The sequence below is a fragment of the Colletes latitarsis genome, chromosome 4 (assembly GCF_051014445.1).
Source record: "Colletes latitarsis isolate SP2378_abdomen chromosome 4, iyColLati1, whole genome shotgun sequence".
NCBI classification, from domain to species: domain Eukaryota; kingdom Metazoa; phylum Arthropoda; class Insecta; order Hymenoptera; family Colletidae; genus Colletes; species Colletes latitarsis.
In genome coordinates, this window is record NC_135137.1 from 40,154,739 (window position 1) to 40,174,010 (window position 19,272).

The window sequence follows — 19,272 nt, forward strand, 5'->3', positions numbered from 1 at the left end:
CGACCGCCCCGTAAAATCGATACGGTTCTCGAGAGTCACGGATGCGTCATCGAATCGATACGACTCCTCGGGGGGCAGAAATCAGCCGACGTTGTTCAACGCACCCGGCTCTGGGCGAAGTAATGTGTACCGATATGCATACCACGCGTTCGCCGCCGTTTGTATTTTTCACCCCGGAACGTACCGAATTCTCCGCCGTTACGCCGCCCGTGCGTATGATCGAGGAGGATCGTTATCGACCCCGAGCCGGGTTAACGCGTCGTTAACAGGTGAAAAAATGTCCTCGTTTCGCCGACAAAAAATCAACCATACTGCTCCGCTTCTTATCTACGCGATAAACCGCCCCTATTAGCTCCCACCGCTACGGGATTTTCGTTCTTTCACCTCGAAATTTTATTATTATTAGAAACGGGGCATTAGACTACATTTTCATGGATACTGCTATTTCATTTTATTTTTATTTCTGTATACGTGCTTTCGCAAGACGATGGCATTAATATTTATCGGCATTAAAACAGAGGGGACACAAATTCCGCCATTAACAAGTCTATAAACCCGGACTGCATAACCAACCTGCACCGAGGTAACTTGAAATGAGTTGAAATGAGATCATCGCTGCGACCCGGTTCCATCTACAGTCCGCCGCTAACTTGGGTGCTCGAGTTATAAAAAAACAATTATATCGAAGCTGTTCGTCTGTATCAATTCCGAAAAATTAGATAATTCTCCGAGGAACAGTGTTTGATTCGAAATGTGGACGAGTTTTACGTATCACCGAGTATCTAGCCAAGGAAACAACGATCCAAGAATTGTCTGGAAATGGAGTCTAGGGGGATAGACAAAGGGAGAGACGCCTGCGAAGTGGTTTCGCCACTGGACGTCGAAAGCTCTTGGTGGCCATCGAAAATTGAAGAGCATACTCCCGAAACGTCCTGAACGCCCTCGCGACCTCTCATCTTTCGGGATAGGCTGCTTTGCATCGCTATCTACTTTACTTATTGTGCCACCGAGTGGTACCAAGTGCAGACAAAGGACTGCCTCCACTTGTCTCGCGCTTTAAAAGCATATGCATTTTTATGAACAAATTCCTCCTCTCCTGCCGTTTTATGCACGGTGTTTCGTTACATTTAAAATCGCGTTTTTCTTTCACGGTTCTCTTTGAACCGCGCGAACACTGCATTTCTAAAAGAGTCGTTCGCTGATATATTTCAAACACAAATAGAACGATGCACGACGAGTCTACTGCGCGATAGATGCAGCATTTGACTTTCAAATAGACCACCAAACTGATAAATCTGAACTTGTCGACTGTACGTGACATCTCTAAAAAAACTTGGATGGTTACCGTGAGTTTCAAAGCCATTCGTACACTTTTGTTTTATAAACTAGAGTAAGACCGATGGCTAAAGCTAGTTTACGAGCGTAGCTAACATCCTAACTCCGCAAAGAACCACTATACAAGCTAAGAATAGGTCTAGAAATAATTGCATATTTATAACTCGCTGTTTCACGTTACCGGATTTTCGAAAACGTATATTCGCCGACACCAAGGTGCCTTAGGAAACAATAAAAGAATTATCAGCTATTTGTCCCGAATTAATTCCGTTTGATAACGCGACGACCAAAGTCGTCGGTATTTTCCATCTCCTACAGGTTTTGGAGAAGAGGAATGTACCTAATCTCGATACCGGCGCTACCGTTAATTTATTCCTTTCGAAACGTTGCATGTTTTTAAAATCAAATTAAACGGACGATCGCGTTCGGTAAAAGCGAGACTAAAGCGCGACGATCGTCGTGTATTTTCAGCGGGAAAGGCTGCTTAATTAGTTGTCACGGGGGGTGAAATGATGCATCGCCACCGAAACACGGGATATACATAAATTTCGCGTAAAATGAATCGCTCGGAATGCACGCTGCCCGGGGAACAAATTTCATTATCGCGCAAAATATTGCGGCGGAGGCCGTTCGATTCTATATACATAATTCCGATGTCGATGGTACGCTCGATGGAATATCGGCGCGTTTATAATTTTATTAACCAACGCACGCCATCGGACCACTCTATTCCACGGTTATCGTTCTTGCATTTTTTTTTTTTTTTTCTTTTTTAATCAAATTTTTCACGCGACTGAACTCGAACCCTCCAAGATCGGACATTTTAATATCGCACGATCGACCCAGCGGTTTGCAAAAACCTTCTCCAACCCTCCGAATAAAAAGGACCATTAAAATGTGCACGAGAAAATTATCGGGCACCAACGCGTCGGGATATTTAATCCTATTTTGCTGGAAGATAATAATTGTTTCAGCGGAACAATATTCTCGTAAATACATACGTATCGATTAAAACATTTCTCGGTATAAATAATGGTCAACTCGAGGAACGTAAGAACGAAAGCTTAAATGGCGATAAAAGCGATTATACGCTTCAGGAAACTAAGCCGTTTGTTTACATAGAAACTTGCTTTTCTATCGCAAGTTCCAGCGTGGAAAAATCATTCTAATCGATTACATGGCGTTGCTCGTTGTCAGTTAACGGTAACGCGCGAGGATTCGGTTAACCGTAACCGCATTATCCATGCTCTCGACTGCTATCCGTACAATCGGTTGCTAATCAATTGATCTGATACTCGAGCGATCTGAATAGAACCGGTTGAACGTATGGTGAATGTGAACAGGTCGTACCAGGAAGCATTTTTTTCTCGCCTGTCGAGTTCCGTTCGATCGTAATGCATTTCGATGCACAGCGAGGATCTGGGGACACGTATGATCCGATTTTTCGATCCTACGAACACGATAATAGCGGCGAATTAGCCCCGAGGGATAATAGGTATGCTACAAGCGATTCGTATTCGAGCAACACGCCTCCGCGGAACTTTCCGATGAACTAAATAGGCTTGCGAGACACTCTCTCTTCTGGTTTTTGCAGGTCGCGCGAACACGAACGCGAATACGGACACGTTTGTTTTTCGATCGATCAAAATGGTCCCCGGTGCGCGTCGAACGGACTCCTCGAGCGTCGAATAAACCCATCCACGCCGCTGGCGACTACATAGAAAGCCTGTTCCCATGCGGTACACGTTTCCCCGTAAAACGACGCTTCGCGGGATACGCGGGAACGGTTTCGCGAGGAAAATATCGCGGCCATTCATCCGCCAGGAATGACAATGAACAGATAGATGACGCCCATGCGTTACGACCCGGACGAGAACAGGTAATTCGGATTCGTTTACGTGCCCCCCTGTACCGACGGTAATTTCGCGACAACTTGCGCGCCATTTCTCCCATCAACCACTTAGAGCTACAGTGATTCCCCAACGGGGGCCATTTTAAAAATTATTTCATCGGAATTATTATTTATCCAACGCTACCAGTCATTGGGATCGTTAATTGTATTTAAATTATTTCAAAAATATGTTCTAATGCTCGTCAAAAACAACGAAACTCGAGATATCGTCAACGTTATCGCTCGCGTCTGAACCATTTTAATATCTGATTATTTTTTAATACTTTCTGATAATTTACTCTATAAATCTGAGCATTATTTCACTCTCGTTTCATTATCTCCTGATAATGATTGCATATCATTTAAAACGTGGAAAATTTCGTCGTGCACGTTTAGTTATTGAATTCGTTCTATTGCTAATGGAAATGCAGATTATTAATAACACGTTGCACAGACGAGTATGCGTCATCGGACACCGAACGAGATACAGAAACACGACTTTCGAGCTCGTCGATTCGTTCGATTTTAAATTACGCTGTTTTCGTCACAACCTTCAAATAATTCTTAAACAAAAAACATTCTGCCCTCGTATACCAGTCGGCGGATCGCCGTTTGTTGATGTACGAGCACCACCGTAGCGAACGAGTTAATTTTTTCGAATTTTGTTCTAAACTTTCGTTCGAAACATATAAATATTTATATTCACTCACAATCCCATTAATAACCCCGAGATTCGCCCTCCCGCGCCACTATCGAGTCGCCACCATGCATCACCGTCCGAGGGAAAGTTTTTAAAAAGCTTCTCTATACGTTTTCTCTTTTTCATATTACTATCATTTAAAAACTCTTCTATGACTCTTTCAATTTTAATTATTTTATAATACTATATGGTAAATCTCTTTTGATCGTCGCCCAGGGCCTCTAAACGCCCAGAGACTTCCCTGGATCGAATTCTTCCGTGACCCACTGTAACATGCTCTGTTCGGAGTTCTACCACGGAACCAGTGCTCCAAAACACGCAAAGGAATCGAATTGGCCAAACAAGAAGACTGGTAGTAACCGAAAACGTTGGGTCAGGGTAACTTAATCGCAGATCGAATCTGGATCTCGAAATATTTCATTCCACGCGAAGGTGCTCGTCGCTTTCACGCGAACCTTCTGCTTGCAGACGTATTTTATCTGATCGGATCTGGGACTTGAGTTATCTCGAATCGACGGCAAGTTCAAACGCGTGTAAATAGACGTTCTCTTAGGAACGAGAGTGTACCGAGAACATGGCAGTTGGCCGATAGCAGATGACCTGACGTCATGCTGCCTAGGCCTTGAAATAACCACTGTGTAGCTAAAGATCCGACCGGGAGTGGGGACGCGATATAATGCCTTTTGATAAAGATACATTAAGTGCTCGCCAAGAAAAATATCTTTCGACGATATACGCGTGGCTCCTGAAACCGTGAGACGAATAGAATTATAGCGAATCACTGACACTTGTTTCCTACCGTGACAGGACTAACGATGTCTCTGAACTAAATACGAACTTGTACGATGAAAACGACCTTATATTTTTTTAAAGAAAATAAATATTCTATCGTGTTCGTTGATTGCAGATGACCTATACGATAGAGCAAAATACTTGCGAACCGAAGATAGTCGAATGAATAAGCGTTTGGCCTAAAACTCACGTGACTTTCTATATTCTTTTTCCACGCGATTTCCCAGTGTAATCGCGACTAATAGGCAACTCGCTTTTCACGTATGCATGTATAAAGACCAAGGTCCACGGACTTTGAAGCTATCGTATCGGATACAAGGTTTCGCGCGCTCGCTAGAGAAACCTCTGAATCGAGCATCCTGGTGAAGATCTTTTCAAAGATAATGGTAAAATATGGAGGGTTCGAATATTCAAATTCAAATTAAACAGTATGCATCTGGAGATTGTAATTAAATAGTTGAGAGGTGGAGGACTGTAACGATGCAGTATACAATTTTTTAAATTGATCGTAGAACAAAAAAACGTGGTGTTGATAGGTTCATGACAAAGTAAAACGTATAGTTATTATTAGAAACTTAGAATACAGATATGGGAACGTCAAGAACGATAAAAACTCATGCTATATACGTTCTCCACAGTGCAGGAAACGGAACTGCAACCATGATTGATCGTGTATGTGGAAATTGGTATGGTGACATCACTCGTGACAGGAACATTTCGAAAGGAAGATAAAGTTATCGTGGCAACCCTATTATGAACCAGGAAAATGTCGAAACTTCGGATAGGGAAACATTAGTCACTCAAAACGTTTTAAAATGGTCGACATTAAAAGTCAGAAAGAACTCGCATTAAACCTCAAAACTGACGCGTTAAACTTATAATAAATCCAGCTTATAATGACTTTGTATCACTACATAATTCATACACGCTATCGTGCTCGCAGTTCCACATCCTGCTTTGTATGTATAAATAATTTATTGCTCCACGTACCAACAAAGGGGAGCCTCTCTCAACAATCATAAATACATTCACCAAATAGCAATCGTAATTACTACGTATAATCGAAAAATTTGATCTAAATATTAAATATTACCACATATAATTCACTTCGTCGTATTCGACGCTGTTTCGAAGTCCCAATTCGAACGATGCGTTTAAACAATCGACGGTCTTGCAAACAAATGGCGAAGGCCAGGTAAAGCGAGGCGCGCAAGATTCAAAACGGAAGCTCTCGTGTTCGTTCCAAGCACCCGGAAGCACGAAAATCGAACCATTCCTTGCAACCAACATCGCGTGCACGAAAGTATCTTGAAGGCTCGAGCACGACTGAAAATCCTCTCGTGACACCTGGTGTTACCTGGCCCGACAGGTCAAACCCGATTCGACGAAACGTAGCGTACACACAGCCAATGGCCGACAATTACCTGCTCGTGCTTTCCTCGTGGCTGGTTCGACTGGTTTCGTACATGCCTAAACGTCGACCCTCTCGAAGTATTTAATACAGATGGAAACGTAAACACGGGATTAAACGAGTTGTGACGTAGCAAGGGTCAAAGAATTCGAGGAAACAACCGTTTCCTCGCTCAAACTAACAGATATCTAACCGTTTTCTGATATTTAATGAGAGGAAATTAAGATATTTTTACGTTGGGTTTTGTATGTGCAGTAGTGCTCGATTATATGCAAGGATTTCGTTCCTGATATATGCAAAAGATCAAGGAGAAGGCTAAGATGTAAGTTTAGAAACTTGTTATTCAAAACACGATGCAAACTTTCCAGTTTCTTTCGCTATAAATGAACGATCAACCGCTTTAAAGGTTACTCGATCTAATCAGGATGTATTAGTTATAATTAATGAATGTTTTATATTGAGAAATCACAAAAAGTGATTCAGAATCGAAGATTATTTCTTGAACGTGTTTGAAAGGGTAACCTACGCGAAAATATTTCTGCTTTCCAAGTAATACATATGCATAAGCATAATCGATTGTATAAATCCGCTGAATCCCACTCGGAACACGATCGAGAGGAATTCGTTAGAGGACTGCACTTAGGTGGCTCCTAGAATTTTATCGAAACTTCGTCACCTATAATTATACTACTCGCGATTCCGAGATCCTCATGCATCTTTAAACGTATTCCATTCACGGGGCTCACCGTGACACTTTTACAGACTAGAGTGGCGGACGAAAATAGTGGAACACGCGATTCGATGTAACTCTAACAATAGTAAACACTCGAGACTGTGGAAAAATTCCGCCTTCCCTATAAATAACATCTCGCAGAGGACACGATCGGACCCAGTTAAATACGAAATTAATTTTTCCACCGTGCATCGAGTAACGACACGTGAAAGATCTGATCTGGGGAAGTTGGAAATATCGTATTGGAACCGTAGAAAGTATAATTCGCTGTTCCGAATCGCACACAGTGCAAATACTTTCGCTGGCCGTATCCGACTCGTCGAGGCAAACGACTCGACGCGGCGTGTTTCTAGAAGCTACCACAGATCGCCCAATTCCGTCACACACGCTCGAACACACACGCGAAAGAGTCGCGAGGTCGATGAGACGTTTTCGAGGATCGAGCTGCTCGAAAAATTTCTGCTCCCGGGTCGATCGTAACGGGACCGGGAACGAGCGTCGTCGGTGATCGGGAGAAAGGAAATCGAAACGGTGAAAATCGCGATCGAGAACGGATCGATTTACCTTTGTGTCCAGGGGAATCGGCGAGTTTATCGGCGATGAACCCGGTGCGAGCGGTGATCTACCGTCGCGCAGACGGATCGACGACGGAAACGATCCTCTCCTCGGTTCGGGTCGCCGCGAAACGTGATTGTAAACGATCCGGAGTGACACTGCGGAAAATGTGACTCGACTGTAGTCAACAAGGTTCGACACGTTGCGGACAGAAGGCCGTTTTACACTGACCCCCTGCCACTGGAACTTCTACGTATAACCATCGTCTACGTCCTGCCACGGTTGCCATGTTGCGTGCCTCGTACACGGGTCTGTGTGTCTGTGCGTGTGCAAGTGTGTGTGTGCATTGTGTGCACGCGCGTGTCTATAGTCTGCGCGCCGGTGTGCTCGCCTCGGAAGCGCCGGTTTCCGATCCCGGCGAATTGTCGCGTACACGCTCGACAACGCGACAAAGACCTTCGAAATCTCTTTGTTGTTCGCGAATCGATCGTCGGGGATCGCCATGCGCCGCGAATCGATCGCGATCGATCACCGACTATCTTCCATCGAGGCTCGAGGACTTTGAAAACAAGCTAAAAGATCGGCGATTTGTCTCGAGAGCTTCGATCAAATGCTAGACAGTCGATGGCTCGAACGTCGTTGGGACTCTAAACTGGTTCGCGATTTGCAAAAGTCGTGCACGCGTAGAAAATCGTGGAATGTAAGGGCCCTTCCACACGAGCGTTCAGAGTTCGGATGGAATTTATCGTACGCTTTCGCACTGTTACGTTTAACCTTTTGCCGAAGAATATTGTATGTTGAAACGGCTCCGCAAATAACTGTTTCAAATTGCAAGGTAACGATATTATGTATTGTAATATGTTTTAATGAAAATTATTGAATCCCATCGAGTATTTTAACGAAGAGTGTGTTTATTTTAATGTTTATTACGATTCATCCGTTTATTTCACAATGTATTTATTTTATAATTCGTTTATTTATTCGCATTTGTAAACGAGTATCCGTAACTTACGGTATATTAAATATTCTGCATGGAATATTGTCAATACGTGTCAAACGTAGTCGTGGAAAAGCGTACGATAATTTGCGTTTGTGTCTTTATATTCTTTTATTTTCCACATTTGCATAACATTTGCAAATCGCTCTGACGAGACATTTAAAAGTCACGTTGAAATTGAATGCATTTCAGATGCACGAAGCTTCATTGTCAGGTTTCTCGAAACTATGAGTCTTCGAGGGACTCGAGACTTTTATACGCTTGACTTGCTTGAAGTTTTACAAGCAAAACTCTTAAATCGCTTATCGCTGGTTATATAATGGAACGATAAATTTCTCTTTTTATTTGATGTTGGGCTCAATAACAGCACAGCTGAACTTCCCCCTTACACCACACTGTACGTGTTTATGTACATTCTTCTTTCTGATGTAATAAAGACGTTATTATTGTTATTTTCGTTTTATCTGGGTATTGCCCGCGAAGAAAACAAAAACAGTGCAGCTAGCCTTAGCCATAGACAAAAACTCTCAAGCATTATCATCCGTTCAGTGGTCTCAAGTTCTAATAATTTGGAGCACACACGGAATAACGCAAGCTACGATCAATCGTGTCGCGCCGTTTCTTTATTTGTCGTCCATCTGTGCACCGTGCTTGAATTTCGATGTATTTAAAGGGCTGGTCCCGTTAAGGATGAATAATGATGAATCGGACTCGTCGCGAGAAAGAATTTCACTGTGAGTCAGAGGATGCACGAATGACGAATCGATCATCGCGGAAATAAATAACGAACGGAGGCTCGATCGGGAGCGATATTCGCACGGAATTGCCGCAGCGAACGTTTCGTTATGAAACTGTTAAGATTGGCGATAAGCGGGAAGCGGGGTCGAGGCAACGATAAAATTTCCACGCGATTACGTAATTTCGTTTTTTACATCAATAAAGGACGCCGATAACACCGGAGAGCGAACGCATACTCGCTAGCAAAACTATCTTCGCGAGGGAAATTAATGAATGAGGGAGTCGATTGAATGATCCATTCCGGGGGAATGTGGAGCGCACGCTTTATTGCCAGGCAATTCCGGAAATAATCGATTCCTGGAGGCGTGTTACGGCCATTACCTCGTTCCCGGAAAAAAATGGAATTCTGTCGAAAATTCCCGCGCGACGCGATATGTAAACGAATTCAATTCGGCTGTTTACGATCTTCGTTCTCGCTCAATTAGATAATTCTATTTACGCGATCAGCGTGCATGCTGGCAGAGAAAAAAAAAATTGTTTCGCGATTAAGACGATCGCATACAGGGTGTCCGGTAACGAATCGACATTAAATACAGCTTCTTCGTGCAAATCTTATTTTTTAAATAATATTTGCACTGACGTTCGAGTTCGATCAAATACTTGTCCAAGTAATGACTGTCCATTAGTCGTTATTTACTCTCGTGTTAGAAGTTCCATCTGGCTCTAACCGGTTTAGAAGACTGTACGATCAACAAAAAAACAGATAATAACGTGCCACAATAGACGTTTAACAACACAAATAGAAATAACCAGATACGTCGATCAAATCGTGCTACAGTACATTTCAAAATGAATTCCCTCGAGGACTGTTCGCCGGTTACCGGACACCTCGCACTTTCGAATCGCAGGTTTCGTTTTCCTATTTTTCTCCGCAATGTTGCAACTCTCCCCCCACTCTCCCCGAAATTCACGATTTCCTTCACTTTCAAACGCGCCACCGATTATTATATTAGCCTACAATTTAGTCGACAGTTCCCTTTTAGATTTTCATCTTGCTCGCCTTATTTCCGTTTGCGTAATGTCTCTGAGGTCTAATAATAGTATAATTTACGAAGAAGTCATCGGAGTTAAATTACACGAAACAGTCGAGCATTTTGAAGTTTCCGGAAACCGAGATCGCGTTAAGTTTGCAGAAAACGCTACGATTAAATCGCTATTAACCTTCCGCGCCGCGGCACGGAATCAACAAGCATTTTGCAATGGCGTTTACGTAGCCTCGACAGACTCTTGGAAACGATACTTACGTAAAAGTCCCTTGCAACTTCGTCCGCCGCTTACGCAACGACGCTTTGTTTTCCCGATCGTCGACGATGGAACTTGGCGAAAATTGCGGCTTTGTGCCGTTTCCGCGGAACAGCGTCGTCCAATTTCGATTAGGCGCGCGACGACCTTCGTTCGAACGACGCGCCTCCGGGGATCGTCGATCGTCGATCGTCGAATCGTCGTTTAAAATTCGATGCCCCGCGTTACGAACGCGTCCGCGCGCGACGCTCGTCGCTGCAAAATTGTTTCACCGCCGCGAGCTGATTTCAGATAACGCGGACAAAATAAAAGAAAAAAAAATGGTGGAACCCGAAAGAAAGAATCGTTAATCCGCGCGCTGTTATCGCGATGAAATATTCAACGGCGCCGAAAGACGCGAAGCACGACGAGACGAGAATACGCGCGGCGTTTCGTGCATTTTGCAACGCGCCAGTAATTTATCCGTTGTTACGGTTATTCACTCGTCCAGGATCGTGGAAACGACGCGGTAACCTTTTGAATAAGTCACGTCCACGACGGTTACCAGGACACTTTTGCCTTCCCCCCTTCGTTCAGCGACTCTCGACCGTCCCACTTAACCCACTTACGCGACACACATTTCGCTGAAGTTTATCGGACCACGCGATAACGTGCTCTCGAACGGATAATTGCTCGGGCTCGCGGAGAATTCCGTTATCGAGAATCTGCGGATTCCCTGTTCCAACGCCTACTACAAATTCGCGGACGCTCCGCGAGAGTTGTTCCCAGATAACGATATCGCGGGCCTGAACGATGAAAATAAGACTCGCGCGCGCCTAAAGGCCGATTCCCACCGAACACTGGGCGAATCACGGTCATTTCTCGAAGTAATTAAGTTTTCTTTGCGTTAAAATGAGTACTTGCGAGAGAGGTACGTCTGGAGCCCTCTGCTGGCGAGCGCGGGAACTACTCAACGTCCAAGTTCGAGAATTAATTTTGTTAAGATTCGAAGGCAGTCGAAGCGTCAACTCTCGAACTAGGGATCGATAGTCGCGATTATCTCGCGATTCGATCGTATCGCTCCCGTCGGGGAAACCCCCCGGGTGATTTGCTAACTTTAATTCCATTCCGGAGCCAATTTACAGAAAATCAAGTTAAATGAGCTTAGGTTCGCCGTGCCCGTGGTCGTTCCGCGTGATAAATAAAACGCATACACCGTATAAACCGCGAAGTGCCGTTACCGAATTAACGGATCGATTACGGTCGCGTTGATAAGAAATAATATCGACGCTGTCTGCTCGACGTAATTTTATTTATCGCCTGGAACGATACGCGAACAAAATGCAGGGAAGCGTTACGAATTAGAGGAGTCGTAGAATTTTCAGACGCGCCATATTGGCAAAATCCACACGAGACGACGCGTAAGCGATGAACTTGGAGAACTCGGGTTACTCTGATCAACGCGCATACATACGTCGGGATATTAACGATCAAAGCGTATCTGCGTAAACCGCTTTGCTTGATTAGAACACGCCTTCGGAGCAGCACGTCTGATCGAATATTGTGCAGCATCGTCGGTTTCCGCAGAAAGCCGCGGAGAGCAATTCAATCAGTTTCCATGCTCCGTCCTTGCACCGACTGATGGGGAGGACTGTCTAATTAGATCAATCCGCCGAATGTGTCCCGAGGTAAGCTCAACGCGTAGGCACAACGATCCATCACACCACTCAGGAATAGATCGCCGGCGTCTAATTCAATCTCGGCCACTGTTTACGGACCGTCCCTGATATAATGAACGATTAATTTTAATCGCGGATCGTTCGACGGGCGTGACTTGGCAGAACTCGGTTCCCCTTCGCGAAAATCCGATCTCGCGGTTTCCGCGCGACGAACGTCCACGGGGGATATCCGCGAACCGGCTCGATCCGCTTTCGGCTCGTCCATGTTTTCAACCGCGTCTAATTTCGGTCGACGTTCTTTGCCAGAAACGCGCGAAAATCTCGATCCGTCAACCGTTTCGCGACGATCGATGGGAAACACTGCGGGGAACTTTGATCGACGGAAGACGTCAGTCATTTAGAAATCAACGTAAAATCTCACCGTGAAACGTTAAGGACAGTCTGGATAGGACATTTGACGGATTTAAAATAGAGGAGAATTTTAAATAGATCGTCTTTCGGCGGAAGCCATTCTCCGTTCGACGGCTACGTCTTGCTTCCTGGAACCGTAGGATATATCTCTGATCAGATCGATTCTCGCAGGTGAACTCGTCCTGCGGTAACCTGAATACGTAGACGTAACGATCCATCATGGGTCTGGTAGGTACTCGCCATTTAACCTGGTTCCCGTCGGTGCGCCGACGAAGACGAGCCTCGGAGGGTGGCACGCTGATCAAGATTAATCGTATGCAAATTACCCAAGTGCCGGAGGGAAGATCCCCACGAGATCTAGGGACCTCCCGGACGGAGCCGCGCGGCGGCGAAAGATCGAACACTTCGCCGCGAAGGCACCGAGATTTTGGTAATTGAAAATAGGCCAACCGACAAATCTCTCGCCGTTTACATGGAATTATCTCCATTCAATCTGTACTCATCGTGTCTCAGAAATCTCAGACGAACATCCACGATTATTAACCTTTCCTCGGTGATCCAAGATCGTTCGTAATTTGTGCTTCGTTTGCAACATTCAGATCTTCTAATATTCTTTGAATAACTCTGACGATTTTACGTAACATCTCCGAAATGTTTCTCGATAATTAGGGACCCGGAAACGACCGTCGTGGTCTCGTACGAGGGTTCAACCGAACGTTCCCGAAATGTTCCGTGCCGCGAGGTCGTGTTCCGACAACGAGGATAATATTTTCATACCGCCGGAGAGAAGGTCGAAAAGTTAAACGAGAACGTACGAGTGGCGAGGCGAGGGTGGCCGAATAAATTCGACCCGTTTCAATTTCCGATAGTAATGGTGGCGTCGTTGCCTACCCCTGCGCCCTCCCCCCCCGGTCGCCTATAACACGAGACGCCACGTTTATTCTCGTTTCGTTCCGTATGAATTATTCGTGCGGACCAGCGTTTCTCGCGCGCCATAATTTTCCTCCGGATCTGTCCGCCAACGATCGCTTTGCCGGGGGTTGAATCCAAATAAAATTGGTCTTAATTGCTGGTAGCTGACCTTGCTCGTCGACGAGCCTCCGCGCGGGGGCGAAAGATCAAGAACGAGGATAAATCGAATGGGGAAACGTCGTCTTCGTAAACTGGTCTGGCCCTGACAGTTGAAGCTCCATGGAAAACTGTTCATTGGGGCAGCAGTAAATAAAACCAGGGGGCTGCCTCGTACGCTCATTTATAATCGACCCGTCAACGTGGACCGTGTTGCGAGTGTCGCGTTCGCGAGATAAATCGATTTGCACCGTGCCGCTTCGACCAATCTACCGAGTTATCTGATAACAACGAGTTACAGGGCGAAAGGTTGTCCCAGGCTCCATCTACGTCGATGGACGAGACGACAGTCGCCATGGTCACCCAGAAATCTACCCCTTTATCAGTTACACTGAACGAAATAAAACATATTAGCTGCATCCTCTGGATAAACATGAAACATTCGAATTCCCTCTGTTTTTCAACGAGCATTCTTTCTGCAGAAATGTACGTTACAAGCTGAACCGCGAAAGTAAATAACCGGGGAATCAACATCGTTGTTTGCCCGGCCGTTTCGCGCTGATTTTCGGAGCGGTGAACGGCGGTTAACCATCGAACGATGACGGAAGAATCGATAAACCACCGCGAGCGACGTGCAACCGATCTCTCGTGTCCCGTGTCAGCATTTTTTTACGAAAATTACACTGACAGGTCCCACGCGACCGTCAAAATGCAACGCGTTTCCCGACGTCGACGGATTCCTGGTCGAAACGAGAGGCCATCGAGCGGGGGGAATCTCGTTGGTCGCCGTCTCGAGATCGCGCGATACCTCGAGCATCGGAACAACCCTTCGAAGATTAACCCTCTCGACTCGATCCGACTTATTCTAGTCGGACGAAGATACCTTCGACGGTGGTTCTCGAGAAACGTTGACAGAACGGTCCTCGTGTCTCGTGAAACCACCTGCTATCCCGCCTCCATAGTTGCATCGAATACGCCATTCCTAGTGATGGGATTCCAAGCACTCCGAATCGACTCGAATTTAGACCTTTCTCGATTTAAATGCTATTCAGCTTGCAGATTAGATGAACGATCTATCGCGTCGAAACGAAATCGACGTAATTGACTGACCCTCGCGGAAGAATGATAGATTCGGCGCAAAAGGTGAAGCGGTTTGCTGGTAGGTATCGTCCACTCATTGGGTTAAATTGTTCGATCATTCCGTTCCATTTTAGACAGCAAAAGACTCCAATTGATCGATCGGGGGCACCAAAGCTGCCCGAGGGTTAAACGGAATCGGTGTTAAACGATCGAGACGGCCTTCAAGGTATATGCAGCTCGTTTCAATATGATTGCGTGTCAAGGATGCTTCTCCAAAGTCTCTTTGGGATCTCGAAAATTTAAGCAACGACTGCAGTAGCTGTTCGCTTCTTGCGTCCATGTTGGATTCCCGTCCGAAGAAGACAGTCGTCGCGGTCCTCCGTGTCCAACCATTGTTGCGGTTTGCTTCGACCGTGCAAGATGATTGCCTTTTCGAAACCGTATCCATAAATAACCATTTTCAGAGGAAATTCCGTTAAAAGACGATTCGTTCGTGGCGTGTTATTCCGCGTGGCTCGACGAGTTTCCAAGTTTCCTGGCGCGACACGTCTCCGCGGCGCCTTAACCAATACGCCTTGCTTCGATTGCATGCAAATTGATGGCAAATTGATATCGTTACGAGGCGTAGTCAAGCGACACCGATCATCGATCGATCATTCTGTCTGTCGTCGTTAAGAGCGCGGATAATTTGTCTATTCCGCGAACTAGTTGGAAACTGAGGAGCCATTAGGGCCCGACGGAGTCGAAAGATCGAAGGATAACAGTTTTGTCGGAGCGTACTCGACGGTTCCTTTATCGCCGAATTACGATAAAAAAATAATTCCGGAAGTCCTTGGCGTTATTCGCTCAAGCATCATCCGTTGCTCCGCGTTCCGTTGCAAGGGGCATATCGAGATAACAATGAGGTTTAAGTAGCTTAATAATAATAGCGATCCGTGGACGACGACGTTCGAAATTCTGCAATTCTGTACGGCGATAACGGTCGGATCGATACTCGACGAAATTAAGCAATTCATCGCGGGGCCTGATTAGAACGCAAACGTTCGCGCGAAACGTTTTATTTTCGATCGCCGTGCAATCTCTGGAATTATCAGTTCATTGAAATATTAATAACGGTCGTCCATAATACATAATAACGTTGCGCGACGCGTTATTTAACGGGATGATCGTTCTCCGCCAATAGCGACGCACGCAATTCAAATTTAATTATCGCGCCCGGAAATGCACCATTATTATCGTGCACTCGGAACGAAATTACTTTTCGTTTCAAATCCCGTTCCATCTCGTTCCCTTCCACAGGGACCGACGAATCGACTCAAAGATGGCGGAGATCATTCTTCGCGATGTGCTTGCAAATTACGTTTCCTCGGTATGCTCAAAATATTCGTGTGCAATTCAATTATGCGACTATATGAATACAGGGTGTTCGACCACCCCTGGGAAAAATTTTAATAGGGGATTCTAGAGGCCAAAATAACACGAAAATCAAGAATACCAATTTGTTGATGGAGGCTTCGTTAAAAAGTTATTAACGTTTGAAGTTCCGACAGTACTGAATTTTTTTCTCGAAAATGCGCAAGATTTCGGGGGTGTGTCTATTCACCAAAAATGATTGTAATTTACCCCCACAGCTAACAATATTTTTTTCAGAACGATTTGAAATATTTTAATTTCGTCGAAAAATTTCACACCTTCTCGAATTTTTTTCTAGAAAGTGGGTAGGATTTCGAGGATATGTGTAATGACAAAAAATGGTTGGAATTAACCCCCCTAACTAAAAATAATTTTTTCAGAACGATTTGAAATTTTTTTTTTTCGTTGAAAAATTTAGGCACCTATCTGAATTTTTTTCTCGAAAGTGGGTAGAATTTCGTGGGTATGTCTATTCACCAAAAATGATTGTAAGTGACCCTCGCAGCCGAAAATAATTTTTCCATGACGATTTGAAATTTTTCAATTTAATTTTTTAATAACTTACTAACGAAGCCTCAGTCAAGAAATTGATATTCTTGATTTTCGTCTTATTTTGGCCTCTAGAACCCTCTATTAAAATTTTTCCCAGGGTTGGCCGAACACCCTGTATATCTGCGAATATCAGCAATGAATTTCCATACGTTTTCGAATGCGAGTGGTTTGTCGCTCGACTCGCGAAAATAAAAATTCGGACCACGCGAAGGGTGTCGATAAATCGAGCTTTTTTGCGATTTAAATCCCGACCGTCGCGTAAAATTCCGCTTGGTGCTTTCTCAGGAGATTAAATCTGGGTCAACCCCGTCTAATTCTCCATTATTCTTGCAAAGCAGCTCCCGGAGGAGGTAATAATGTGTCTCTGTATCGATTGAAATCGACGGGAGTTAATCCCTGTCTTCCTGTTCTTTCGCCCTCGGTCCAGCAGAAAAGTCCTGTCACGTAGCCAATCCGCTGCGAGTGCTCCTTAGCATGCTCGCTAATTCTAGCCGCGGCTCTAAGTAGCTGTTCCGTTCGACTGTAACGTCGAGACGGTCTTAACGACTATTCGATTAATAGTAAATCGAATGAAACCTGCAGTATCGCGAGAGATTGAACCGTTTCAGTATGGCGGACGTGGATAAAAAGTTACGGTATCCCGAAAGTATTCCATTAGATAAAAAGCTTCGGGATAACCGAACGTAAGCACAAATCTAAACACGTATGTACGTGGAATTCTGAACTAAGCGAAAAAATTACGTTACACTTTGGAGTGCTGTAAAGAAATGCTAAACATTGCATCGTTATTTTGCTTGACACGTGGTTTCTTCGTGGTCGATTTTAAGCTGCAATTTTTAATAAACTGTTAAGCTCTCTCAGACTCAATATTTGGTAAGTCTTTGGCTTTCGTGACGGCTCGAGCACGCTTCGGGGATACTTAATACTAAATTTTCGCAATATTCTGACGTAATCCCGGTCCTCTATACCTTTCCACTCGTTTCGCAATTTCATCCTCAAACATGCCCAGACGTTTCTTATCGGATTAAGGTCTAGACTTTGAGCGGATCATTCACACACTCCACAGACTGTCGTACAACGAGCCATTCGTTTCGTAATATAAATTTCGTATCTGAAATTTCGTTGCAAAATATCGAAAAATAAGTTCGGAAACTTTCGTCCATCGGAGTGTGAATATCCACATTTATTCCGAATTTTCTCTCGTGAGAGATATCGGTTCGTGTCCCGTCGAATTTCAATTTGTGCTAGGAGAATTTGGGACAGTGCAACGAACGCATGAAATACGACCGAGACGAGGCGTAGCCGAACAATTTACCGTCTGTTTTTGCGTCTATTCCAGAAACGATTACGATTCAGGTGCGCCAGCAAACACGACGATATCGGGGAATTAAAGCCCGACAATTCGGTCCCGTCGATAGAAGAAATTTAAACGAATGTTCGGTCATCGATTCGATCTGCTTCGTCCCTAATTAGCCTCCGATATCTCTCCGCGAACCCTCTCTCGCAAGAAGTGTCGGCTGCTAATTGCCCGTCTTTATCGTTTGATTTGAACGCGACCGCAGACGGACGCCGTTTCTCTTTTAATCGAGGAATCATACTTCCGGTAGAAATCGAAACGAACGAATCGAGAGCTTTCGCGAAATACGTCGAAACGATTCCGTTTCTCTATTCGAGGTTTCGCTGACCACGACGGAAATCTTGTCTAGCGTGCTCGAATCGGCTCGTCGGGCAAATCTTCGACAAGAAACGCTATCCCAGACGTTTCTCGATCGCGGGGTTAGGCATTTTTACACCCTGGAGGCAACGATGACGCTCGTTCGCTTTCTAATACGTGGCTTGTTCGAAAACGTGCCATTTTTAGGTTTAAATAGCGATTATTTTTCCGAGGGTCCTAAAAATTGCTGTTTACGGAATCCATGGGATCGTCGTCGAAATTTTGCCAGTTTTAAAAATAGATGTATCTACGCTTTTGCGGAAATTTTGCCAGATTTCGCGTGAACGTATCGACGAATGATTGACGCGACGAGTTCGCCGCTAACTATCTCGTCGACGAGACGCGCCGTTTGCGATTGCCAATCGACATTGATCATTAACATATCATAAACGCGTTCTGTGGCGGTGAATTTGCAGGTCGGTTTCTGTGCTCGATTTTCGCACGATTTCGTGACAACGACCGTGCCTGGTCGCCGGATATCTATGCCTGGATGAATCACGTCGATAAGGATGCGTAATCATGGCGTATCTATAACGGAGAATTTTGCCCCGCGACCGACGGGGAAACGTTTCTCGCATGCACCGGATTCAACCGGTCGAATCGATAAACACGAGCAATCGAACGATGTTAGTTTTCGATGTTGCACCTGCGTTTCACCGGTTATGAATTTTAACGCGGTCACCAGTGACCGGCGCTTAGAACGACGTATCACCGAACTCTCGATCCTTGTTATTTAAGATATAAGATATAGCGATCCAAAGCTTCTCTAAAACAATGCAAAAATTAGAGACAGTTTTAGGAGGCTTTAAAAAATAGAGCCTCCGCATGCTTCGTCCCTGAAAAATAAATTATTAGATTATTGCATTCTGGCCTGTATCGAAGCGTGTTTTTAACGAGGAATTCTGATCCTGGAAATCCTGCG

At 44.9% G+C, this 19,272-nt stretch overlaps 1 protein-coding gene across 4 annotated transcripts in view; it reads right to left on the reverse strand.

Annotated features, from left to right (window-relative positions):
- Mdr49 (Multi drug resistance 49) overlaps positions 1-10,684 on the reverse strand; it is a 66,708-nt gene extending 56,024 nt beyond the window's left edge. Inside the window, exon 1 of one of the 4 annotated variants that reach the window (XM_076763956.1) lies at positions 10,457-10,684. The gene's annotated coding sequence lies outside the window, so the exon portion shown is untranslated. Of the gene's footprint in view, positions 1-7,426; positions 7,722-10,456 lie in introns of those variants that run through there. The other 3 variants (XM_076763958.1, XM_076763954.1, XM_076763960.1) reach the window with 3 other exon arrangements.
- Between the last annotated feature and the right edge of the window lie 8,588 nt (positions 10,685-19,272).